The 26,654-nt window shown below is 43.4% G+C and overlaps 1 protein-coding gene across 1 annotated transcript in view; it reads right to left on the minus strand.

Annotated features, from left to right (window-relative positions):
• PDE10A (phosphodiesterase 10A) overlaps positions 1–21,446 on the minus strand; it is a 695,790-nt gene extending 674,344 nt beyond the window's left edge. The window contains exon 1 of the mRNA XM_077120812.1: positions 21,356–21,446. The gene's annotated coding sequence lies outside the window, so the exon portion shown is untranslated. The remainder of the gene's footprint in view (positions 1–21,355) is intronic.
• Between the last annotated feature and the right edge of the window lie 5,208 nt (positions 21,447–26,654).

The raw sequence follows: 26,654 nt of genomic DNA on the forward strand, positions 1-26,654 counted from the left end.
CGAGGCCATAGCCCAAGAAAGTTGAACTTCAGTGATACCTCTCAGAACCAGCCAGGCTTTTTGGCGGAGAAAGGATAGATCATTTGGAGAAATGAGAATGAGAAAATTACTTCCCTCTGTAACTCTAAGCAAAGGCTTAAGAACATTAAGGCCACTGTGAGTTACTTTTACTATTCTATAGACCCTGGTTTCCTATATTTTTCACAGAAGGGCCATTCAGATAGAGGATGTGAGGGTTTTCCAGCCTCCTTGGAAATAACATTACATCCTACCTCCCATCCTCTCCATTGCATTTCGCATCCATACTATATTTCTTTCTCATTGTACTTTGCACTTTTTCAAATATTTATAATTATTCCTATTTTCATGGACCACTAGAGGCCAGGGGCCACAACACAGCACTCCAAGCCTCAGAGGCCAGCACCTAGAAGCTGCTTAAAAATCATGTGATGTTGGAATTTTGCTCACTTTTTCTGCTGTCATGTGGAAAATATCAAGTCTGCTATTTTGTCAGACTTGACTATTATAGTTGACTATAACTCTCACAAACATTCCTTAACATTTATTCAGACATTTATAGAGCCCTCAGTATAATTTTTAAGGCATTGTAGCCATGGGAAAATGCAGACAAAAAAAAAAATCCTCGTCCTTGACCTAAAGGTGCATGAAACGAGTAAAGGAGATTGGTCATGTTCCCAAATAATAATGCATGTACTGCTTCATTGCAGTTATGTTTTCATACTCTTATTCGAAAAAGGATTTCAAGCAGCTAACAAAAATACACACCATAGAGCAAGAGAAAGAAAATTTTTAAAGAAATAGGAGAGAAAACCAATGGAAAACAAGAGGAAAGATAAGATGAAATCAGAAATGAAGGTGATACACTAAATGACTGCCATGAAAATCTCTAACTTTCTTAGAGAAGAACCAGAATTTTGTCTCCTGAGCCTCTGGAAACCAATGACAGAAAGAACCAAGGCACAAGGTGCTAACTGCACACTAAGGGTCCCAACCAATACCTGGACATGCCCCACTTGTGATCTCACTCCTATGTCTGTGGCGCAAACTGCAAAAGACGAGAGAAAAAGAATCCTGAATTTTTCAATCTTAAAAAGGAAATTATTTAGCCACCAGAAATTTTGAAAACCATCAATGTCAATATTTTTTCCTAGACAAACGCAAGGCATTTAAAAACTGAATATGAGGGAAAGAGTGGTTTAAATTAAGAAATAGCATGTGTACAATTTCCTTAGACAACTCTTGTCTGTCTCATAATTATTTAGCCTGGATTTCATCTTTTTTGTGAGGTAGTTCAAGGATCACAGTATTATTTCTCCTGCTCTCTTTGAGCTATTCTGCATATACACGTAGGTCAACTGATTCCTATGTTTTATTAAATATTCTAATAGGTGGATCATTGCTCCCTCCACAAACTGCCTCCTAGGATTTCACAGTAGCGTTCACCAGAATTATACTCTGCTATTCTTTCTCAAACACATGATATATATGTTAAATTAAATATGCAGGAATATTGATGTAGCTCTTGGCAGTTAGAACCTTAAACAGAGAAAGTCAAGGCTAGAAAATGTAGGTAAAATTTACTGATCATCATCCAAAAATGATAGGGCCCAGAAAGTAACTGAAAAAGGTTGAAGCTCATTGAGTTGGTTTGTGGCAGTGTGCCTATTCCAAAAGGAAAACATGGAGAAGGAATGGCAGGTTTCTGCTCTGAGCAAGGTATCAGAAAAAAATGCAAAGCAAAGATGACTCATCAAGATGTCTAATACCAGTGGGGAATATCCTGCAGAATTCACAAGGTTTACCTGCATAAAAAATCAGATTTAAATAAAGTAAACATGGTCACTGTTGTGTTTTATTAAGTATTAACCTCCAGATGTATTGGACTGTGGCAAATGGAGTCACTCAAATGGATGATGCATGTGCCTTATTAAATAAAGCCTTATAAAAATGACAAAAGAACTCAGAAGGCCCTTAGCACCCACAGTCACAGTGTGAGTCCCAGTACCCAAAGTGGACTTCTAATAGTGGGCTAAAGACACTCGTGCAGTATTTTATTTATTTATTATTATTATTATTATTATTATTATTATTATTATTATTATTATTGGAGTGGGAAGAAGGTAGGAAAGAGCAGAATTAGACAGGCAATGGTAAGATGTTCATCATGGTGAGCTCCCTTGATCATGAGAGAGAAGCGGGGTGGAGGTAGGGACTAGAAGAGACAAATATATCCAACTCCAGGTAATTCTTTAGGTGACCTAGCCTCACCAAACAACATGGGAAATCATAGTTATTTTTAACCTGGAGCTTCAAAACACACATTCTCTCTCCAATGAGATGGTCTGGAAGCAGTGATACTCCTTTACCAATGAAATACCCAGCACCCAGATCCTGGCCTCTAAATATCATTCTCCATTCTTTGGAGAAAGGGTTAAGGGCAGGGCTAAGGTGTGGAGAGCCCAAAGCAAGCCTGGAACATCCTGTTGTGCCACAAAGTAAGGAATCGCTCAAAGAATGATGGGGCACGTCAAAAGACAGAGAACCAACCCTGAAGAGGCTCCTACGGGCCAAATCTGGGAAAATTTGCACTTCACAGTCAAACACAGTAACAATAGATTATAACCCACTGAATAAAATAAGGACCCATGAGTCCATACTGAAACAAACACATTACTAATTGAAAGTTTAAAGAGGAAGAGAACATTCCATGCACCTTCCCACAAATCACTCATTAAATACAAGGGGGAAGAATGTAGGTTTATGATAGAAAAGCCTGGAAGACACAACCTTGATCCAGTGGTCAAGAGAGCAACACAAACAGCATCCTAGCAGGGCAGATGTAATTCACAGGCTACCCGTGAGACGCGAGGAGACTCCTCAGCTGCAATTCTGAGATGTTTCTCCACATGGCGTTTCACTTGAGAATAGACCCGAACACAAGCAAATAGAAGGACCTTCCTTAAAATAACTTGCTCACGGTCGTCAGCAATCCTAGGCCATGAAAGTCAATGACAGACTGAGAAACTTTCCTATTGAACGAGACCAAAGGGACAAACAAATGTAAAGTGTGATTCTGGAGCCAATCTTTTGGTTTTGAAGGATGTTCTTAAAACAACAGGAAAAAAGCCAAAAGGAGTCTGAGGATTAGATAGTACAAAGGGGCCAATGTTAATTTGTGGTTATATTATGGTGTCATGGTTAGGGACAGGTGTCAACTTGGCCAAGTTGTGGTACCTGTTCATCTGATTGGGCAAGCGCTGGCCTCTCTGTTGCAATGAGGACATTTCATAGGATTAGGTCATGATCACGTCAGCTACATCCACAGCTGATTCCATTTGTAATCAGCCAAAGGGGAGTGTCTTCTGCAATTAGTGATGCTAAATCCAATCATGGGAAGCCTTTTAAGGAGGACTCAGAGGAGACAGGTTGCATTCCTGCTTTGGCTGGTGAGCCTCTCCTGTGGAGTTCGTCCAGGCCATCCATTGGAGTCATCGGCTTCGCAGCCTGCCCTGTGGATTTTGGACTCTGCGTTCCTACGGTCACGTGAGACACTTTCATAAATTTTATATTTGCAAGTGTTCCCTGTTGATTCTGTTTCTCTAGAGAACCCTAACTAATACATATGGTTATGTGTTTGGAGGATACACACACTAAAGTTATCTGAGACAATGGTTCGGGGGAAAAAATGTTCTTTCTACTGTACTTGTAACTTGTAAGTTTGAGACTGTTTCAAAATTTAAAGATCACTTTATAGAAATAGCCACAACTTTCAGTATATATAAAAATCTAGACCCGGGTTCGATTCCTGGTGCCTGCCCATGTTAAAAAAAAAAATCCATTGTGCAGAAGAAAGTACTCCATTTATAAGAGCAATAAATAAGATTAGCATACCTAAGAATAAACTTAGAGGGAATCTGGTAATATTTACATGAGGAAAGCTTAGAAACACTACTGAGGGACCTAAAAGAAGACTTATTTTTCTTATATGCCTTTTTGCATCTTTTGAATTTTTGTCAATTGCGTGTATCTTTGGTCAGGAATAAATGACTGAAATAGCAACAACAGTACTTTGAAGAAGTATTATCAGAATATGAACTGGACCCCATGACAATGGATTTTCTGTGGTCTTTATTAAATCTAGTAAAATTTCTTACAAAGAAACCCATTTTAAAGAAAAAAAAAAAACATTGCACAAAAAATGGACTCCATGTGATTCACCTACTTAAAAATGAGGATCGGCTCCTCACTGCTTAATGAGCAGTCTAGAAATTCAAGGTGGCCCATAACATAATTCAACCCCACCTAGGAGAAATGGTTCACTTCCTTCTCAAAGCCTCCACAGCCCTTTGGACGACTCACGTTAAGCCATCCACCAAATGGCTCATGCAACACGTTCTTATCTCCCTTTACACACTGAAAACTGGGAAAGGGCTGGGAAAATAAACTGTTCCCCAGAACCCTTTGCAGTTCTCTGGTGCTTCACACATAGTCAACTTATGGTAAAACTTTGAATGAAAAGAAGGCTTTAATTTTCTTTCTTTCTTGATCAAAACTCAGACCCAAATTGTTAATGGTGCTTCTCCAAATAAGAAACAAGATGCACACACTCACACACACACATTTATTGAATTTATTGAAACTGGAAGGAAAGGAGTTGAAAACAATAGTAATTTACTACTTCTAATTTTTTAAAAGAGAACCGAAACGTTTAAATCAGCAGAGTCAGCCGTTGAAAACCACCACTCTGCCAGACATTTCCAAAGGTGATTTGGAATTAAGTTAAGCAAATTGGCAAGGAGGCAGCCACAAAGCTTTTATTTAACTATTTTACCTCTTTACCTATCAAACCTAGACGAGTTGAATTTCACACTCGAAGGGGGAAAATAAAGAATGATATGTACCCATCAGGTTGTGCTGCTTCTGATTTAACTTTAAACATTTTAAAGCATAAAATAACAAGTGATACCTGGCAAAGCAGCGATCAAAGCCTCAATAATGGAGGTAAAGTCCGGCCTCCTGGGGTGCGAGGATGTGAAGGGAAAAGGTACACCCTGTAACAAAGGAAACCTAAGAGAACTCACAGAAAACAAAACAAAAAACAGATCGTGGCTCCCCAAGCACATTCAAACAAAGATTGGGAATTAGGTGTGAACCGTTTTCAGGAGCATAGAAATGATTTTAGAAAGGAAAGAGCTCCTTTCCCTCCAGCATGAAAGGTGGGACCAAGGAGGCAGCAGGAAACAAGAATCTAATTAGTGGTAGGGTGCTGCCACCTGCAAAGACAGGAAGAAGATTCCGCCGAGCCCCGGGAGCCCTGAGGTCACGCCAACTGGCCCTGTCTTGGCCACTGGCTGCTCAGAGGTGCCCTGACAGAGCCCTCCCAGCGTGGATATCCTGACTCTATTTCTCTCCTCCTTTCCTCTCACCCCTCCCTGCCCGATGACGTGTTCCATTGTTGAGTATGCGCCATTCATTAAAATATACATTTGTTGAACACCTACTCCATGTGCGTCATGGAAAAATAACTGGAAATGAAGACTCGATTGTGCTCTTAGAGGATTTTCCATCTAGCTGTGGAGCCAGGCACCCAAGAAGAATCAGACAACAATAACCCAGAGCACATCTGGTCACTCGCCTGGGGAGTGGACTCCAAGGGAGGAGTTTGGCGGAGGGGACTCAAGGAAGCTGTCCCTGACAGGCGATAGTAAAGCACTGACAGAGGACATCACCTGGGACTGAAGCCTTACAGGTTCCAGTAGGTTACTGCATTCCTCTTTCAGCTAACAGTGGCAAGTGTGAGTCCCTTCAGAGGCAATGCTTAATCTGAACAGACGGCTTTATTATTTTTCACAAAAAGGCCACCAACCATTCTAATCTCATAGGCCTTGGGGTCATTTGGCCAAGACAACTGTAACATATGGTCTAAACCGAGGCTTATTAAACAATTTCAACTCACATTAGAAATGTATTTTACAATGGGACCGAATACACTCACACAAAAAAGTTTCTCTAAATAACATCTGCTCCTACTCCTGAATTCATTCAGATATTCTCTCTTTCCTTCTTCTGTCCTCCCCTCCCCTCCTTTTGCCTTTCCTCTCCTCTCTTTCTCTCCCCACTTCCTCCCCTTCTCTTTCATTCCATTCAGTTTTTTTTTTAATATGGTTAAGGCTCACTAAAAAATGGATTTTAAATTACCCACAGTTTTAAAAACACTGGTTGAAACCATTCTAAATATTATGGAATGGAAGTCTAAGGATTCCTGCATATGCTTGTAAGTGAAAGATAAAAGAAAGGTTTGTTGAGGTTAGCTGAAGTTGACTAAGAAATGTACTACATTAGCAAAAACTTAACATCTTTTAAAATAATAAATGTTCTCAGACATTCAATAGTCCTGGGCAATCTAAAAAGGGGTGCACTCAAGAGGTCCTGGGGAGATTAAAGCAGATGAGCTATGTCAGGTGTCTAAGACCAGACAATATAAAAGACGGGTGAGGACAGAACTTGGGCAGTAATATCTGAATAAATATGCCATGGTGGGCATTTATAGTTTTAGGTCATAAATATATTAACACAGTTTTCTGTGCAAGTGCTTTTATTTTCTTTATCACAATTTATCCTCTTTGATATCGGGACAATCTCTTTCAATAACATGACAAAATTTCTAGACAAAATAAAGGAATTTTGGCATAAAAATTACACACCCTGTAAAGCAGTCATTGTCTGAAGCAAAAAAAAAAAAAATTGTTTCACTCTTATGTAGTATAATGAAAAACTCGTCTGGTCTTTGACCCCATTCCTGGAGAGGTAACCTCTGAATCTTTGGAATTTCCCATTATAGGAGGGTCTTTTGTCCCCGACAGCGTGGGGCCAGCCACTGATGGGGGTCTCAGTGGGCGGGCAACTCACTCAGTGTGTGATCGGGAGGTGGCGGCATTGGACCGCATGACGTCGGCCTGACCTCCTCACCCTCTGGAAGTGGAAGGGGGCTACAGGTCAATTCAGCCTTAGGGACAATGATGTCACCGACGATGACGATGTCATTGTAGAAAAGCAGAGTCAACTACAAGGACATTGTGCCACTGATCATGCCTATGCCGTGATCCCTATAGGAACGTGGATTAACCCAGGGACATTGATTCCCCAATCACACCCACGCCGGGAGGTCCCCTAGAAACAAAGGACACTTGGAGCTCTGAGGGCTTGTTGAATGATGTCATCCCAGTGCTGGGGTGAAACTCTTATACCTTTGGACTCCACCTGGAGAAGATGGCTTGCCTTTCACACCTCCCAGACCTTGTCCTGAGTATTGTTTCTTTGGGTTTCTGATTTGTATCCTTTTACTGCAATAAATTAATAATCACAAATGCAGTGCTTTCCATGAGTCACTCTATGAATTATGGACCCCGGCCAGGTGTAGAAACATCTGAGTTTATAGCCAGTCAGTCAGAAGTGCGGGTGGCCTGGGCCCCCGAACTCGTGGCTGCTGCCAGAAGGACACTCAGAATCTAACTGATTGAGCTATGATGGTCTTTGCAGTTGTAGAGGTTTTTGTACCCAAGTGCTTTATATGTTCTATCATCTGTGAAACACCACCTGAGTCTGACTAGTAAAAATCATTAAATAATTCATAAACAGTGCTAAAAAGGTGTATAGTTCCACTCCATATGGGTAATTAAAGGCAGATCTTCTTTTAATGCTAATAATAGTAGGTTTTTTGTCTTCACATCCTTCCTTCTTCTGGTAGGTAAATTTTGATAAGTAACAGCTTCCAAAAACTTATGCTCTATTACATTAAAAATGATCACGGGAAAAATAAATAAAAAAATTTTTAAAACAAAAAAATGATCACAGGGCCTCCTATGAAAATCACCACTCCCATCCCTGCAAGAAGACCTATGAAATAAATGCGTCTTCTCAAGAGCCTTTAAGGCTAATGAAGAAAGAGTGTGCTGAAGCCTGCCCAGGATGCTGGGGGGAAGGCCACGGGCCATGGCAGAGAACCGGACAGCACAGCAAAGCAGCTTCCAGGGGCACCTGAGATCTCAACAGAGAGACCCGGGTGGAGAATGGGAGTTCTAGGAAGAGGACACCTCAGACACAACCATAAAAGGTAATAATAAAAGTGTCAATTTAGGGAAATGACCAGGAACCTGGAAGGGGAGGAATGGGGGATGCACACAAGATGTTAAGGTTTTACCTTGATGCCAGGACTTTTCCTTCTCAAAGCTTTGCACTTCCATGGTCCAATCTCTGCCTCATTGGGGCCAAAGCGTGGTAGTTCATAATACCAAAGTGAAGGATTTGTGCTCAGTCGTTCCAGAGAGTGGAGAAAATGTTGGCAATTTTCTCTGCACCAGAAGTGTAAGCAGCAGAGCTGCCTTTTATTCAGCAAAATGGACCTGGCAATAAGGATGGCTATTGTGTTTGTGTGAACATCTTTATTTTCCACTTTCTTCCAGAAACACAACTATACTACCCTCATCCACACAAATGAGGTCTGTCTTTTGGATATTCGGGCTGGGGCCAGCAGGGAAAATGTTTTCTTTGCTGCTGCTGGTGGGTTGTAAGGGTTCCATTAAGAGCTCCCAGCCCCATGGTATCTGAGAGAACAGGGGGTCCAGAAGAGTCCACGTTCCAGCCCTGGAGGTCCCAGCCCATCTCTGATTCTGTGACGCTTCCCCGGGGACTTTCTGATACACTCCCTGTTACTTAAGGGAGTTGGCAGTCTCTGGGTTTGCCACTTGCAATTGAAAGGGACCTCACAGCACAGAGTGGCTGCCACAGAGAGAGCCGGGAAACACCAAGCCTGCCTGGGGGTTGTTGCACAACTCTGCCTTTGCTTCTTTCTGGAATACATTCTCTGTGACCTGCACCTAGAGAAAATGCCATTGAAAAGGGAGTTCATTCATTCATTCAGACGTTCATTCTGCAAATAGGAGTGAAGCATTTAATATTTGCCAGGCTCGGTTCTAACTGCTACTACAGATACAGTGGAAAAAAGGCCAAAGAAGTTTCCACCTTTATCAAGAATATATTCTTGTGGAGAGAGGTGGACTACAAAAAAAAAAAAAGGCGAACAAAACAAGAAAATATCAGATATCAATTTGCTCTGAGTTAAATAGCACATCCGTCCTCTGACCTGCAAGGCCAGGCCTTCTCACTAACACTGTTCCTAGCACTTTCGATAGGCCTAATGCTTGGGTGGTACTCAGTAAATGCTTCATGAATAAGGAAAGAGTAGGATAGGATAGGACAAGAGAGAATAGAATAGGATGGGATGGGATGGGATGGGATGGGATGGGATGGGATGGGATGGGATGGGATGGGATGGAATGGCATATATTGTAGTAAGAGCACTGGGGGTCATCTTTGATGACTTTCTTCCATCACTGTAAATTGATCCACTCATCAGTGGCTTCGTGTGTGAGTGAAACTCTTCTCAACTCCACTTTCACCAACTTCATGAAATCCTGTGATAGGCAAAATTTAAGTTCCACTGTACAATTCCTTTGTATTGCATTTCAGACAATCAGTTACAGGGGACCTTAGAAGACTGACGATCAATCAGAGACCCAACAACAAAAGTGTTGAGGGGACAAGCAAGAAAATAACTTAACATTAAGCAGAGAGGGATAGAAGAGTAGAGATTCAGTGAACATGTCCTCAGTTGACTGTAGATTCTGTGTGTGTATCATGACAAACTATTCTTTCCCATACACATGGGGATGTTCTTTATGTGCTAAAGAAAAGTCCTTAAACTACACATATTTCTTTCCCCCCAATGTTCCAAGTGTTGATTGGAACATTTTAATTCTAGTCACAGCCTATCCCCTGTTTTTAACCTGGTAACATATGTGGTTTGAGATTTAGGTAAAGATTGGCATTTTTTAAATCATTAAAGTACTTACACACGTTAGTTATTGCTTTTTTCATTCAAGGTACACAGCCTGATTTAGACACAATATCAGTAACTTTAGACCAATCTATGAATTCTATTGGACTTCAAATGGAACCAGGCTTATGAAAATGCCAATCTTTACCTAAATCTCAAACCACATATGTAACCAGGTTAAAAACAGGGGATAGGCTGTGACTGGGATTAAAATGTTCCAATTAACATTTGAAACATTGGGGGGAAAGAAATATGGCTCTAATACAGTTCAAAATCAATTACCAGCCCTTGATATTTAGATACTTGTCTTTGGTAGCAAAATATCTCGGCCTGGAGATACCCGAAGCCCCTGCCAACATTTCTAAAGCTATTCTAGGGCCAAAGTCTGCGCGGACTCCCCTGGCTCCGCCTGTGACTCCCATGATTCTCTCTCAGGTCTACACCACTTCAGTCCAGAATGAAACTCAGACTTTCACTGGGTGTCATTTTAAAAGCCCACTCTTTGCCACGCAGGAGACCGGGCTTGATTCCTGGCCCATGCAGTGCCCAAAAAACAAACAAGCAAAGAACAAAAAAAAAAATTCAACAAATGGTGCTGCAATAATGGGATACTCACATGGAAAAAGAATGAAATGTGACCCTGCCATACAGTATACAAAAAAAAAAGGCCACTCAAAAACATTTGTGAACTTCGGTAGACACATCTTGCTCCACACGCCAAATTAGCATGCAGTAAATAACAGTCATTCCTGGGTTTTAAAGTCCTGTGGCCTGCACTGCCAGCAGGGATCCCACTTTGTTCAGCCCTCATGCCCCCCCATCTCCTCTCTCCCTCATATGCTCTTCCCTGCACTCAGCCTCCCCCTCCCTTTTACCTAAACAACAAAATTCCTTGGCACCTGGGGCTCTAGGGTCTCATCATCTGCTGTAGGCATGTGTATCAGGTTGCAAGCTGCCAGACTGCACTATACCTGAACTGGGATGACTTTTAAAAAGGGAATTTAGTAAGTTTACAATTCTGAGTCTATAAAAATGTTCAAACTAAGGCATCCTGGAAAAGACACCTTAATTCAAGGAAGGCCAAAGGGTCAGGGGCACCTCTGTCAGCTGGGCAGTCACACGGCCAACATCTGCTGGTCCCTTGCTCCTGGGCTCTGTTGCTTTCAGCCTTTGTTCCTGTGGGGGGTCCTCACGTTACATCTCCAGGGCTGGTTTTCATCTCTTGGTCTCCCTTGGCTCTCCCCAGGTTCTGGCTTGTTTACCATCTCATGGCAATGTCTGCTGGGCTCCAAGCATCTCCAATCATCCGTGTCTCTGTTCTCCACGTGTTGGTATCGGTGTTGGCTCTGCTCTGAAGTTTTTGTCAGCTCTGTCATTTCTGAGGTTTCTCCAAAATGTTTCCTCTTTTAAAGGATTCCAATAAACTAACCATAATCCACCCTGAATCAGCAGAGCTACATCTCCATCTAATCAAAAAGTTACACCCACACTTGGGCACGTCTCATCTTCATGGAGATAACTGAATCAAAAGTTTCTGCCCTACAATATTGAATTAGGATTAAAACAAATGGCTGCTCCCACAAGATGGACCAAGATTAAAACACGCATTTTTCTGGGGTACATAATAGATTCAAACTGGCACAGCATGTTTTTAGATTCCTGGGCTGCTCAAGAAAATACTATAAAACAGGTTGGGTTAAACAATGGAAATTTGTAAGCTCATAGTTTGGAGGTTCAAAGAAAGTCCAAATGGAGGCATTGTAAAGGTGATGGTTTCTCCCCAAAGACCATGGCATTTTGGGGCTGGCTGCTAGTCATCCTCGGTCCTTGGCTTATCACGTGGCGAGGAACATGGCGGCCTCTCCTGGCCTCTCCCCTCTCTTCTGGATTCCACTGAATTTCAGCTTCTTACTTCCTGTGACTTCTCTCTCTCTCTCTCTCTGTCTTTGCCTGAATATCAGTCTCTTATAAAGGATTCCAGTAACAGGAGTTAGACCCATGCTGATTGAGGAGGGCCACCCCTTAACTGAAGTGACCTCACCAAAAGGTCCCACTTACAATGGGTTCACATCCATGGGAATGGATTAGTTTTAAAGAATGTGTTTCTCTGCATTACAGACAGCTCCAAACCACCACAGCATGAATCAAGGAATTTTTCAAGCAAAGACAGTTTCCTTCGTGAGAGAGATTCAGGTGCCAAATGTCAGGATAATTTAAATCTTCTACTGAAAGTCTGTTACTGAAATATAAGTTTTATCCTTTAGGAGGGTGAATAATATCATGAAGGGGACTTCCGACTTTTAGTCCCATGGAACTTTTACTTCTGCCTCACTGGTAACGCAGGAAAGTTGCAGACAAGACAGGCAGGTGTCTGCTGTGCTTATCTTAGATGGAGAGAAATAGAGGGACAGCAATTAACATCACAGCAGCATAAAGAGTGGCCTAGGAAAGAGAACAAAGTCCTCCTGGTTAGTCTTGCTTATTGTTACTTCACCTCCGGAGATGAACTTGCAGAGTTCCCAACTTGTTTCCTAGGCAGAGATTCCTAAATCTGTTGTTGTTGTTGTTTTTCCAAAAACAGAAGTAAATGATTCTACCTCATGAGCAAACTTTACCTCAAGATTTTATAGCATGTTGATATTTCCTCTTCCTTTTAAATATTTCCGCAAAGCAACCGCAATGTCTTTTAAATGAAAAGGAACAAGTCATTTAATATCCATGCTGGAGAGGAATACTTATCATATTTGTGAATCAAAATTATGTGTGGACTTCTACTATGAATGTCTAGTTTATTTATCATGATCCCATATCTTGATTATAAATGTTACCTTGTTAAATTGTGTGAAGAGCATCAAGGATTTTTCTCATGAATAATAAGTTTTTGCTGACCATGCACATTCACGGAAAATCAAACACCTTCATTGATGGACCCTAATAACTCTGATAAAGAATATTAAACAAGTGATTGGAATTAAAAATTGGTGTATAAGGAATATACTTTTGAAAAATAATGCTTATGTCCACTAAAAAGCGTATGCAAGAATGTTTCGTGGCAGTTTTGCTCAAAATAATTCCATAATTGAAACAACCTAAATAGCCGTCAGTGGTAGAAAGGATAAGTAAATTATGGAATACACGTACAATGCAATACTACTTATCACTCAAAAAGAGCAAACTACTCAACAGTGTGAATGAATACCAATGAGACAGTGCTGAAGAAAAGAACATAGGCACAAAGGAGCAGACTGTATGACTACTTATATATAAAGTCCAAAAACAGGAAAATTAATTGATGGTAACAGGTCAAAATATTGAATATTACTTTGCATAGGCATTTGACAGGAAGGGCACAGAACGGAGCTTTCCTTGCTGGAAATGCTCTATATTTTCATCTGGGTGGTAGACACAGAGATGTGCACACATATCATTAAGCTGCTCACCTAAGGAAGTGAACTTTCTGAAAATTTTGCAGCCCAACAAAAAAGAAAATATTGATGTATAAACAAAATTTAAATTTATATCATGACGAATTGGTTTTTATTACAGATTGTTGTATTCAACATTTTACATTTTGAGGCAGAGATTTTGCTACGGCATACATAAGCAATGAATAATCAACATATGCTTCAACTTCTCTTTCAATGGAGAAGTCTGATAGATATTACCTTAACCAAATGCCCAAACTGAGCGTTTCCAAAGGTCATGGAGAGAAGGGACCACTGTCATCTCTTTACAATCTGTACCCAAAATCATTAGGAAACACCAAGAAGACCCAAGTTGGGAATTCCTCATAGACAACTGACCACTTTTTAAAATTCCAATGTCCTAGAAGTATTAAAAGAAAATTTGATGAACACTAACTAAAGAACCATGAGCGCCAAGTTAAAGAAATTAGAGGATTAAAGAAATATGACAATTGAATGTAAGGTGTGACTCTTGATTAGATCCTAGATTGAGGGGGGTGAGGAGAATATACTGGGGAGATCTGAAGATGTAGTCACATAAAATGTGTTAAACATCACAAGTGTGGTCATTGGATTATGGTCATGGAGGAGAATGCTTTGTTTTCAGAAAATAAATCTGACATATTCAGGGAAAAGCATCAGAATGTCTGCAAATCACTCTCAAGCAATTCAGCCAAAAATAACAATAATGGTGAAAGAGAGAAGAGAAGGAGGAGAAGAGACAAGGAGGATGTGAGACCCGAGGGAAGGGGGATGGCGTAAGCCTGAAACATCAAAGATGGTTTCAGCTCAACTGTTACAGTGTGACAGCTGGTAAATTACGGTGAAGCGTATAGAGATGTTCATTGTCCTAGCCCTGCAACTATCCTGCAGATTTGATATTTCTCAGAATAAAAAGTTGGGAAAAGAAGAAAATGTTTCCAGGTCTCTCTGAAGCATTCATACCTGGCATACTCATACTGGACTTCATTACTCAAAACTAAGTCTAAAGGAAAATTTTATAAATCAAAATTAATCAAGGGAAACCACACAATGAAATACTATGTAGCCAATAAAAAATAAAAAGCTATATATGCTGATAAATTTCCAAGATATAGTAAGTGAATAAAGCAAAGTAAAAGAAAAAGGCATCTATATGATGCTTACCTTTATGTAAGAAAGGGATTCACATACATAGGCCTGTAGTTGCTCAGAATTTTCTGGTTGGCTACCTAAGAACCTTATGACATTTGTGTGCTTTGGGGAAGGTAAATGGGGTTGGAGGAGGACTTTTATATCTTCTTGTAATATGTGACTTTTTTGAAACATGTCCATGTATGTGTACGTGTGCAAATGTGTGTGTGTAATATTATGAGATTGGTAATTGTGATCACTACATTGTATCATCAAGGAAAAAAAGGAAGAGCCAAGGAAATCTTCACCGCAAATTTTGTGTCACACTTGACCTGTTCTTTTATTAAAAATTGTCCTTCAGCTAACAAGGTGAAGATAATTTCTGCTTACCTGAGAAGCAAAAGTTCCATTTATATTATTCAGCCCAACCATAGAAGTAAGAGCAGGAAGCAATGTTGCATAACTTTTACCTGCATGTATTTGCAATCCTACTTCTCCACCGGAAGGAAGTGGGAAGGTATGTGCTTGTGGGGAGATAAGGAGAAGGCTGGCAAGTAGGAGTGTAAACATTAACTCTTTACAATGTAAAGAAAGCTCACAACTAAGCTGTAAGTCAAAAGATGCCTGCTGTTAACATCCAGGATGCTAAGAGCTTCTGGTAGACCTATAGAGATAGTCTCCTTCCAGCTACTGGCCTTTTTAATAAGGTTGTAGTTTTAGGTTATTCCTCACCCCACTTTTTTCAAAAAGTCAATAAGGCGTGCCCTTCATCACTTTCTTTGTGAGTTACCATGTAGATTGCAGTCCAATCACGACATCCATTTCTTCACTCGATCATAATCAAAGTCTTGGACATACGACTAACAAGGGCAGCTAATTCAACCTTTCAGATTAACAAATGCGGCACAAAGGGGTGCCTTTTGTCTGTTTATACGTATAACTTCCTTTCTGGCTGGAAGCGAAAAGGTGGGCTTGATCCATTATGAGGAGTAACTTCTTGCTTCCATTCTTTGTTTCCTGAAAATTTCCCCTAAACTCTCCTCTCCTCTCCATCTTCCTTGGCCCACTCAATGGCAATGGCCTTTCTGGTTGGGCACCAGAGAAAATAACATGAGAACTAAAAAAGAACTGGATTATAACTCTCTTTGGCATCATGCTTCTGTAGAATGGGTACCTGTATGATTTGGGGATGTTTTGATTTTTCCTTGTAAGAGTCCCATCCACTCTTTTGTATTAATAATTATGAATCACCCCTTGTGAGGTTTTTCTTAATTATTTATGAAATGATCAATTATATTAAAAATCATTAATTTGTTGGGGAAAAGTTGATCCAGCCGATCTTTGGGCATCATGTAGATACAGCTCAGTTAACATTTCAGATCTTCACTTTCAGTTAGTTTTAGAGGCAAGGAACTGCCCCAGCCCCAGTTCCAGATTCTCCCAGAGTCAGGACCGCCCATTAATAATACAGGTGAAGGGGTGCACAGGGGGTTCAGTGGTAGAATGCTCACCTTCCAGGCGGGAGACCTGGGTTCGATTCCCGGACCATGCACCACCACCCCCAAAAAAAACACGGACAAGCCACAAAACCCAAGTGTCATTCTTAAATCCGACGGGTACACAGTTACAGTCATTAATTCATCAGGCAAAGGAACAGTTACCCACTGTAGTGAAAACATCTGTGGAATTTAAAACATGAATAGTTCACGTTCAATTTCCCTAGATTCACTCAGCCCCAGAGGCGCCTCAGCTGGTAATTTTAAACACCATGGTGGCACAACCCAGAAAACTGGACAGGATATGAGCTTGACCAATTTCAGTAAAATAGAAACAACTTATATTTAAGACACTCCTGAGATTAATTTAATATGAAAATATACAATTGGTATTGTATCACATTACAATACTATCGTAAAGGAAATGGAGGTTAAAACTAGAAGACAGAGCAATACAGAATCATTAGGTTAAGGAGGGAGTGGAGAATGGAGATGGATTTCAGAGAAGCTACTAGGCCCAAGAGAACAGGTTTCTAACTAGAGCATAACTAAGAAAATAGGGTTTTTTTGTATATTTAAGGTTAGAGTAACCAATAAGACATGTTGTAATTAAATGAAACAATAAACAATATAATTATTATTCCTTGAAATGATCCCTAATAATAATTCCCTGAAAAGAGATTAATATAAAGAGAATGAAAGAAATTGAAGCATCTTCTTTTATTCTAAGATGAATAATTATAATTCTTCAGTGCTTCTGTCAGAGACTCTCTCCATCCAGTCTCTGACATCCAGTATCTTCACAGCTGCTAGAAAAGTGTAACAGGCTCTTATACCTAAGCTCAAAGCAATGAAGAAAAGTAGAAACAAAGAAAACCAAAAGTTGTGACTTTTGGACACCAAATTTTTCTAAGTTGTAAAAGCAAAATCTGTGTATGTTAAATATTTTATGCAGGCATCTTCCATCCACACAGTCTGCACATATGTAGGCCAAGAGAACCAGCGGGTACCCACCAAAGGACCACATCTGACATGAAGCCACACACACACACACACACACACACATCAAATAACTTCACTGGATAGCCAAAGAAATTTTCAACCATAGCTAGGAAAATACCCTTCGTTTCCCCCTTCACTCTGCAAAATAAAATGGGAGAGAGCTATCAAGGTCAGGTAGAAAAGCAAACTCATCCACGTGCATCCAATGACCCATTTAGATCTTACCTTCATCACCGTAAGAAACCTCCTGAAGATATCATTAGCTAGACAGGTGCCACTACAACATGGTGACCGGGAAATAGCAAGCACGGGTCTGGCATGGACACCTACCAGCCATTTCTGAGGATTATATGTGGCTTATATCAGTAGTAAGTGAGGACGTGAAAAGAAGCAATAAGTTTTTGTTCTTATGTCCAAAGTTCTTTCAGCACTCTCTCCAGGCAACTTGTATGTTTACAGGCTCTTTAAAATTGTCTCTCAAATCAACTGGCTGACAGTCTTTAAATCAATGACTATCAGTGGAACTTAATTTTCAATTGCCTTAATTTAATAGTCACTATAATACTTTCAGCAGTTGAAAATGAACACGTGGGCCTTTCCAAATTGTTGGAACTTTAAAGACCTCCCTTCTGATTTTCATGGTCTGCAAGACTGATGTACAGACTTTTCTTTATTCTTCAGTGTGCATGTTTTCCAATTTGGTATGGAGGGCCAAAGGGGAAAAAACACTATTGAGTTTGAAAGGTCTAAGCGGCCCGCCACCTTTCCCTGCTTGCTCCATAACCCTCGGTCACTCGAGCACTGGCTTCACTTGGAACTTCCCATCCCCACTATTGTGTGCAGAGATATGAACTCTATCCTGTGTGCTTCTACTATTTTCCGTGTGTGCCCCATGGCTACCATTTCCCAAAGAAATACACTCACATAACACAGTAGTTGAGTTTCCACACACTTGACGATTTCTACCATTGCACAGCCATAGGCTGTTATCAAGCAGCAATTTATTTGCTAAATACAAAAGATGGAGGAAAATCACTAAGTATTTGAAGTACTAAAACTAAACCAATGTTCAGATAAGTAATTTCAAAATTATGATCACCTCTGAATAATACAGACATAGGTACTTAATGGTGCTTATTCTCATCTGCAAAATCATATTTCACTAGGGAATGCAGGAATTATTTGCAGCTGGTAATACAGGACCTCCAAAGCATACCTTTAAAAATATTTTATTGCTGCACATTTCTACAAAAAGGATGAGGAATAGTTGTTAAAATATATTTCACATCACTCTATAACTAGCTGCCATTCTTTCATTGTTGTGAATAAAAATGTATCCATCTAGGGGGGAAGCTCAGAATTTGACTTAGTGAGAGACCCCATAAGAAAAAAAAATGTATCCAACTTGATATTTACCATAATAATTATGCTTCTCCCCTAGAGTTCCTCAGTGGCTTAACCAAAAGAAAGTGATATGTGCCTTTATAGATCAACCCTCAGGTTAAAACCAAATGTTTGGTAAAAAGCTGATGAGTCTGTCAGATGCACATGACAACACTGCATTATGCCTTCCAGAGATGGAAAAATACCAACCCTACAGATAAAGTCATTTACAATGTTCGAATTTCTTATCAAATACTCTTTTCAGTAAAATTCATTTAAGAAATGCACTGGCTTTTGCTTCAAAATTCATGACTTAGCAAATACAGTTAAAATATGGACAATCACCAAAGCACAGCCTCTTTTAAGGGAGGTGGGGCATCGCTGTTCTTACCCACACCTATTAAAACCAAAGTGCATGGTCCAGGCACATCCAAAACCAAACCTTTGTTCAAATGCATGCAAGGATGCAAAAACTTCCCAGGGGAGGCTGAAAGACATGCTTTCCCTGCGGGAGAGACTCTCCTGACCTCAAGTTTCTTATGACGTCAAAGGAAAAGGGCCATGGACTCCATTTTGAAGACATTCGCCCATCCTTCCTGGTGCTTTGCTCAAACCTGCACCTGCCATAAAACCCACGTCCACAAGCCTCCGTTCTGGAAAGGAAAGCAATCACACGAAACAACTCCTCTGCCTACTTGGGTCCAGATGATCTTCCGACTTCTCCTTTCACCTGATTTTTCACAGCTTCACCAAGAACAAAACATTTGCATCTGGTTCATTTTTCTTTTGTTTCCTAACTACAGTCCAGAACCAGCTTGATTGGTTCATTTGGGCCTACTTTTAACCAAATCCAGAATACTTTAAGTGAAATAAAGGTATCTGGTAGGGTTTCTTTTATGTGGAAATCAGATACCTGAGTATCATTTTGGTTTCCACAGGAAAATTTCCATCTTCACTTTTTCACTGGCACCAAAGCAAAGAAGTAGCCAACTGCTTTCCCCACTCAATCTCTCCTTGAAATCACAGCACATCACTAAATTTGCTTCAAACCTCACCACCAACTTGAGTAAGCTGCAAAGAGCCCTGCCGGTGTGCAAGGGACGAGGCTTCAACATGACGCAATTCAAAACATCTCTGGATTGGAGAGGCACTGAAGAAGGCAATGTCCCTGCCTGCTTTCCTTCATCAGTCACAAATACTAGGTGGACCTCACCATCGCCCACCCTCCCGGCGCAGGTCCTGCACACAGACATTGGCACAGGCTTTAAATCAACAGGGCAGCTTGTCCACCCCCACACAAATGACAAGCCAGGCAGAGAAAGGGACCTCTTCAGTACCTCCTGGCCTCTTCTGCCCCCTCTCCCATCCCAACCCACCCTCCACTTATCCACAAGTTCAGAACAATCTCCTCCTCCAGCATCCCTGCTCAGCTCATGTCCCACCCACCCCCACTTTCCTACAGACACTTGTAAAATCCCTTGGTGGGGGGGGGGGGGGAGTCTACTCAAGTTGCCTTGCTATAAGGAGCTCTGACGAAGGCTAGCCAGTGCATTCCTATGAAGGATCTCAACTCCCAAACGTTCTCCCCAGTGTGTTCCTTTCCTTTTCCTCCTCCCCTCCTCCCCTCCCCGCCCCCTACCTTGCTCCTCGCTGCTGCCCCCAAACCAGGCAGTGGGTCCCTCCTCTGGGAGCCGGGACTCTCCTCCACCTCCGCCACCCTCCAGGGCTTTGCGTTTCTTCGACATCTCTGACCAGGGCTGGGACTTTGGGGGTTTTCTTTCCCCACCCCCTCCCCCTCCCCCCTCAGAGAGAAGAGTGGAGGTGGGGTGAGGTGCAGGGGAGAAGGAGAGGCAGAGGAAAGGGGTGCGGAGAGGAGACAAGGGAGGGAGCCAGAAAGAAATTACTGCTTAAAGAGGGGAAGGGACTTTGGCGTGGCAAGAAAGGCAGGAGGAGGCAGGGACTGAGGGCAGAAACCCTAGTTCCATCACTGTGGCCTTGTCTAGGGGCTGTCTGTGTTCTCTTCCTCTCTCTCTCTCTCTCTCTCTCTCTCTCTCTCTCTCTCTCTCTCTCTCTCTCTCTCTCTCTCTCTCTCTCTCTCTCTCTCTCTCTCTTTTCTTTCAACTGGAAGGGTTGAGGGGAGGGGAGGCGAGATCAAAAGCCTGGGAGAAGAGTCTCTAGGCATCTCAGCTGATTTCTTTCTAATTTGGGAGGGGGTAGGGTGGGGTGCTATATATTCGTACTCCTGCCCCTTATTGATGAAGAAGTGGTCTCATATGGGTGAGGGCTGGCGGGGCAATGTTTGGGGTGTTTGGTGTGGGTGTTTCCATGGATTGCAAGGAAAACTGGGTGGAAGGAAAAGAAATAAAATGCTGCAGAATGCAACATAGCGATGCCTTCGGGTGCTAGGGGCTCCGGGCCCCCTCCTCGCCTGTGACATCATAGGAGCTTTTGCAGAAAAAAAAAAAAAAGGCTGGAGGGGGGAACAGAGAAGAGTGGTGGCCCAGGGGGAAAGAGGAGGGGGAAGTCCTTGCGCCCATTCAGAGCTGGAGAAGGGAGGTGCGGAAGGAAGGATGGACGGAAGGTGCGGCGCGCCAGTGGAGGCACCTGCGAGGCCCATTGCAGCCGCTGTGGGCCGCAGCCGGCGGGGCGCTGGGAGCTCAGAAACTCCTCGTTTCCACCTGCAGCCCGGGGACCATCGCTCGGGCGCTCGGGTTGGCTGCCGCGAGCTCTCGCCTCCTCTGCAACCTCTTGCGTGCCCCGGCTTCCTAAAATCTTGTTTCCACTTCCTCGCTTCCATTCATCCTTCCTCCCCGCAAACGGTCAGCTCCCCAAACACAACACACCCGTATCTTTCCTTATTGCCAGAAAGGCAACAAGAGGCAATGATGAGCAGTTAAAAGGAAAAAGTAGGAACAGGTTGGAATTAAGTTTCTCTGGACTCTCATGGGTTAAATATTAGGGGAAAAGAACTATCAACTTACCCGCCAAGAGTGTGAGGAGGCGTATTATCTGCTTTGCGCTTCCTTCCAAGTTCGCACATTGGCCAAGGGGGAAAAGCCAGGCGGCACGGGTCGGGTGGGCCCGCGGCTCCACCGAGAGGGGCGCAAAACAAGTTGCAAAGCGAGCCGGGGTGCCCAAATTCAGGACCCCTCCCAGAGCGCTCCCGGGTCCTCCACGCAGCAGGCATACTTCCGAGGCGCCTAGGTTTCGCGCTGATCTCGCAAAAGAGGGCAGAAAACTCTAAACCGGTGTGACACTTCTCATCCCTCCTTTCCATCTGGGGTCTTGAGGAAAGCAGCGCAGGGCGCGCTGGGCGCCGAGGCAGAGCCGCACAGTTTCCGCTTCTCCCAGCTGCAGCAACTTTGGACCCGGACAGGGACATGGAACCTACGAAAGTGTGTGTGTGTGTGTGTGTTTGTGTGTGTGTGTGTGTGTGTGTGTGTGTGTGTGTGTGTGTGTGTGTGCGCGCGCGCGCGCGCGCGCACTTGATATTTGGGGGCATGTGCTGTCAGGATCGAGTCTCCCCTGGCTGCCTGGCACTCAGAGAGTTTTCCTTTAAGCCGGGAGAGGCTGCCGGGGCCCCCCTCCTCCCGCGTCCACCAGGAGCCGATGACGTCTGAGCCTCATTGCCGTCACAGTCCCCAGGCCGCCCGGGCGCGCAGCCACAGGAGCGCGGCGCTCCGACGTCAGCAGCCGGACCTTTGGCTCCCCGGCGCCCGCGGAGACGACTCCCACCCCCGCACCTGCCAGTCCGCCCCCTCTCCCCCTAAATGAGGGATCAGGCAATCAAAGCCACCCGGGAGAGGGAGAAGGAGAGGGAGGTGGGGGTGGGGAGAGGCGCTGCGGCCGGCGGCGGGAGTTGGGTCCCTGGGCTCTGCCCTTTCCGTGCTGCGGCCCCGGAGCACACAAACTGTGCAGGCTCCAGCCAGCCGGGCCCCGCGTGGCGCCCCCGCAGGAGCCCCTCCGCGCCCCCCTTTCTGTCAATATCTATCGGGCTGACTCTGCCAGGAGGAACGGGGGAGGGCGAGGGGACGCGGGGGAGGAGGGAGTGGAATAGACGTTTTCTCTCTATCTCCTCTCCATTCATAGACCAAGGGGAACCGCAGCCTCCGGAGCAGCCCAGCACCGACGCGGGCTCTGCAGACTGCGGGTCTGCGGCTCCCGCCCGCGAGGCCTCAGTCAGCTGCGGGGGCTGGGGGGGGGGGGTATTGGCGTTCTCCACACAGCCCCCTGCCCCTCAAGCGCTGAAGCACCGCAGCGCCGCGCGGGGACCCCAGTCACCACCCTGGAGTAGCCCAGGCGCCCGCCTCTAGCACCCCACTCCCACCCCAGGGGTCTTTTCTGCCCCTAAGGCGCTTGAACGCTGTAAGGAGAAAGAGTCCCGCCCCCTCCCCGCTTTGACACTGGATGGGGACCGAGCCTGTCTGCGCCCAGACGGAGGCCACGGGAAGCACGGGAAGGCCGGGGGCGAAGGGTGTTGCAGCCCCACTAAGCACCGACCGCCGCGGCTCCCCACTCCGGATCCCCTCCCAACTCCTCCCCCGAGGCGCCGAGCGGAGGAGCGGGGCTGGGGGTGGGCTGGAGGCGGAGCGGGAGCACTGCCGAGCCGGGTCCACCAGCCCAGCCCGGCTCGCGGGCAATCCAGCGCCTAGCTCTGCCTGGAGCGGCCGTATGGGGAGGTCAGCGCTCCCCAGACTGGGCGCCGCCCGCGCTCTTCGACTGTGTTCAAGGGCAGGGGGCCTGGGAGTCCCCAGGACTGAGTTCTGAGGCGCTCCCCAGTCCCCCGTCCCCTCACCCCCCCACACACACAGATGTATTAAGGCTTCAGTGGGACGCACAGCACAGACCATGCCTAAGTGGATCCGAGCGCGCTGGACACGGTAAGATGCGCGCGCCTGGGCCTGGCGACAGCAACTGCAGGTGGCGCCGTGGTCAACTTTCTCCTGTGCTCTTCGCGGGGTCACAACTTTGGCCCGGGCCTCCAGAGTCGGACAGCCCCTCGCAGAAGTCCCAGAGAGGAGAGTTTGCTCGCTGGGCTCCTGCTGTAATAAAAGGTCCCTTCCATTTGTGCAAGGGACTAGCACTCCAGTAAATTCATTCAGCGGTTCTCCTAGCTTTCCCGCCTAAATCACTCACTGGATTTTCCCGGTCACACTCACATGCTGTCCTTTCTCTCATCAGAAAAGAAAGTCTTCACCCCACTTTCTCCTTCATCCATCCCCCGGGGTCTCTTCTTCCCGTTCCAACAAAAACCTCACAACCCTTGTCTGTGTGCTCTGAATACTCTGTTTCCTAGTTTCTCTTCCCTCCTTTGCTCTTGAACCCACTCCAGCAAAACTTCCTTAGAATTTTCACCTCCATTGCCCTGCAAAATCCTGCTGGTATCGAAATCACAAATCATCTCCATGTAGCTCAGCCCAGCGGTTCTCATCTTACTGGATTTGTCAACAGCATTTGACAAGAGTTCGTTCCCTCCTCTTTAAAACACATCTTTCACCTGGCTTTCAGGACACTCTCCTGGTTCTTATCCTATTTTTCTGGACCTTTCTTCCCAGAAGCATTTGTTAAACAACTTGTCTCCCCAGACCTTGGCCTTGGAGTGTCCCAGGGCTCACTTATACAAACCCTGCCCCAGCCTTGGGATCAGCTGTTTCTCTGAGGAACTCTTGTGTCTTTCAATGGTGTTAGAGACCACGATCTGGGCACCACAGGTGCTTATTGCTTCTGGGATATCACTTCTTGGTCCTTTCAACAAGCACATCCAAGGAATAAGTGCATGTATGTACACGTAGACATAAATCCTCATACTTATAGACACACACATATATGTATGCAGAAAGCGTGCACACGTGCACAATGTATATGTGCGTGTAGCACATATAGACACCTTTACGTACCTTCAAAATCCGGTTCTTTCTTGCCTTCCCCCATTCCATACTTGCATGTTCCTTTTATCACAGCCAGATCCCTTGCTCCCAATGTATTTACTCATTTGCTCAATTCTGTAATCCATGTAAAATAGTTTCCTAATGGTTTCACCTATATCATTACCGTAAACAAATTACTATAAAGAGATCAGGATTTATTTGCAATTCTTGCCTCAACTCCTCCAATACAGAGTATATATAGAAAAAAATACATAAATTATTTGGATTTGTTCCAAATTATCTATCTCCTTTATATTATTTTTCATTTGAAAGATGAATAGGTTCACTTGATTCTATTTTGCGCTCAATTTTAGGGGTATTTTCCCCTTCCCCTTCTTACTGATTTAATTTTATTTTTTGAACATGCTTTCAAATGGCGAAAGTGTACTTTAAGGTATACACAGAAAAGGCTCCCGTGCTTCTGTATTCTTTCCACTCCACCTCTCCCCTTTTAGGAAACCAACCTCATTTTCTTCTAGCTTATCTTACCTTACTTTCCTTCTGTAAAAGGGTAGCATACTACAGCAATTTTCTGTGTTTTGTTTAGTAATACCTCATGAAAATCATGCCATATCAGTTTATAAATATCTTCCTCACTCCTTTTTACAGATACATAGCACTCAATTGTGTATATATACAATAGTTTGTACAATTCTTGTGTTTGGACATTTGGACATTTAGGTAATTTCCAGTATTGGACAATCAGAAATGATGAAATGAATTATTTTGTGTGTTTATATTTTCGTATTGGAAGTATGAATTTGGGGTAAATTCCCAGATGTGAGATTCCTGGAGTACAAGACACATGCAAATATACTTGTGGTAGATTTTGCCAAATTCTTCTCCAAAGAGATTGTATCATTTTATAACGCATCATTGACTTTATTATTTTAAAAACAATAGATAAAATTAAGCAAATATAAGCACTTCTGCACTAATGAAAAATATTTTATGAGTTTCAAGCAAGAGGTATGGGTCACTGAACTGGAATCACTAGGTTTTTGACTCTTAGGTGTTGCTTTACACTCAGGCAACTTGGAACGAGATGGACTTAACAATCTATAATATAAATATATGTCTATATCTCTTGTCTACTAAATGGAACATATAGAATTTGAACTGGATATCCCTCTAATTATCTAATTTCCCAAATGTCACTCAAATTGGTCCTCGTCATTTTCAGCTTAGGTCATTCTGGAGGTCACCTAATTTGTCTCCCTTCCTTATTCTTACTTCCCCTACCTCATACTCAGGTATATGTTTGATAAATGGAAATCTGACCATGGCATGGCCTACCTCAGCATTATTGAGTAACTCCTTCCAAGATAAAGTCTATATTCATACTAGCCTCCGAAAGCCCTTTAGAGCTGGCTCTTGCTTACCTCTCCAGGCATATCTTCCTCCACCTGTCTAATGTGCCTTATTCTTCAGTCACAATGAGCACCTAAGTTCCTTATGCTGTTTCATCCCTTTCGCATTTCACCTACACCTTTACCTCTGTCAGGACAGCCTTGCCTGGACTTTTTCCCCATACAACATCTAACTACGAGAAGCTGCCTCCTTCCTCAGTGCTTATATCAACGTTCACTTCTTCCTGGAAATTCTCCCATACTCTTTCCTTCTACTTGGGATGAGTGTAGGTTCTTCCCTCTGCTTTCACAGTATCCTGGACATATCTATGTCAGGGCATATTTTGTCCCAGTGTTTTATTGCAAACAAGGTTATGTGTGCATGTGTGTATCAGTAAGACATGTGTTCTGCTAGAAGTAAATGAAAACCCAACTTTTTTTCTCTCTTTTGGGGCTTTGCTGGGGGTGGGGATGTGGATACCTGGATGAGTGAAAACCTCCTCATGCCTCTACTCTCTTTTGGATCATCTTGCTTCTGTTTCCCACAGACTCTGCTGCCCAGAAAGAACCTGAACATCTGTACAGAGGCACCAACTTCCTCTCTCTACTCTTTTCCCCTCTCTCCTTCTCTCTTCTCTGTCTCGTCTCTCTCTCTCTTTCTGGAAAATGGTTCAGCAGTTTCTTTTGTGTGTGTCTGTCTGTCTGCTTCCCCATTGGAAAATAAGTTCCATATGGCCAAATACATTTCTTCTGGACCTTTGTTTCCTTAAACCTAACATAGATCCTGCCCCAGAGAGGATTTTTTTAATTATTTATTTTTACTTATTTATTTTTAATTTTTACAAATACACTACTCTCCCTTCCCTCCACTGTCCCTTCCCCTAGTAACTTCTAGTATGCTTTCTATCTCTGTGAATTTTCTATTTCTAGTCATCTCTTATACGTGATACCATATAATTTTTGTCCTTGTGTGTTTTGCTTATTTCACTGAGCACATTTCTGAG

This window comes from Tamandua tetradactyla, chromosome 11, assembly GCF_023851605.1.
Source record: "Tamandua tetradactyla isolate mTamTet1 chromosome 11, mTamTet1.pri, whole genome shotgun sequence".
Taxonomy (NCBI): Eukaryota; Metazoa; Chordata; class Mammalia; order Pilosa; family Myrmecophagidae; genus Tamandua; species Tamandua tetradactyla.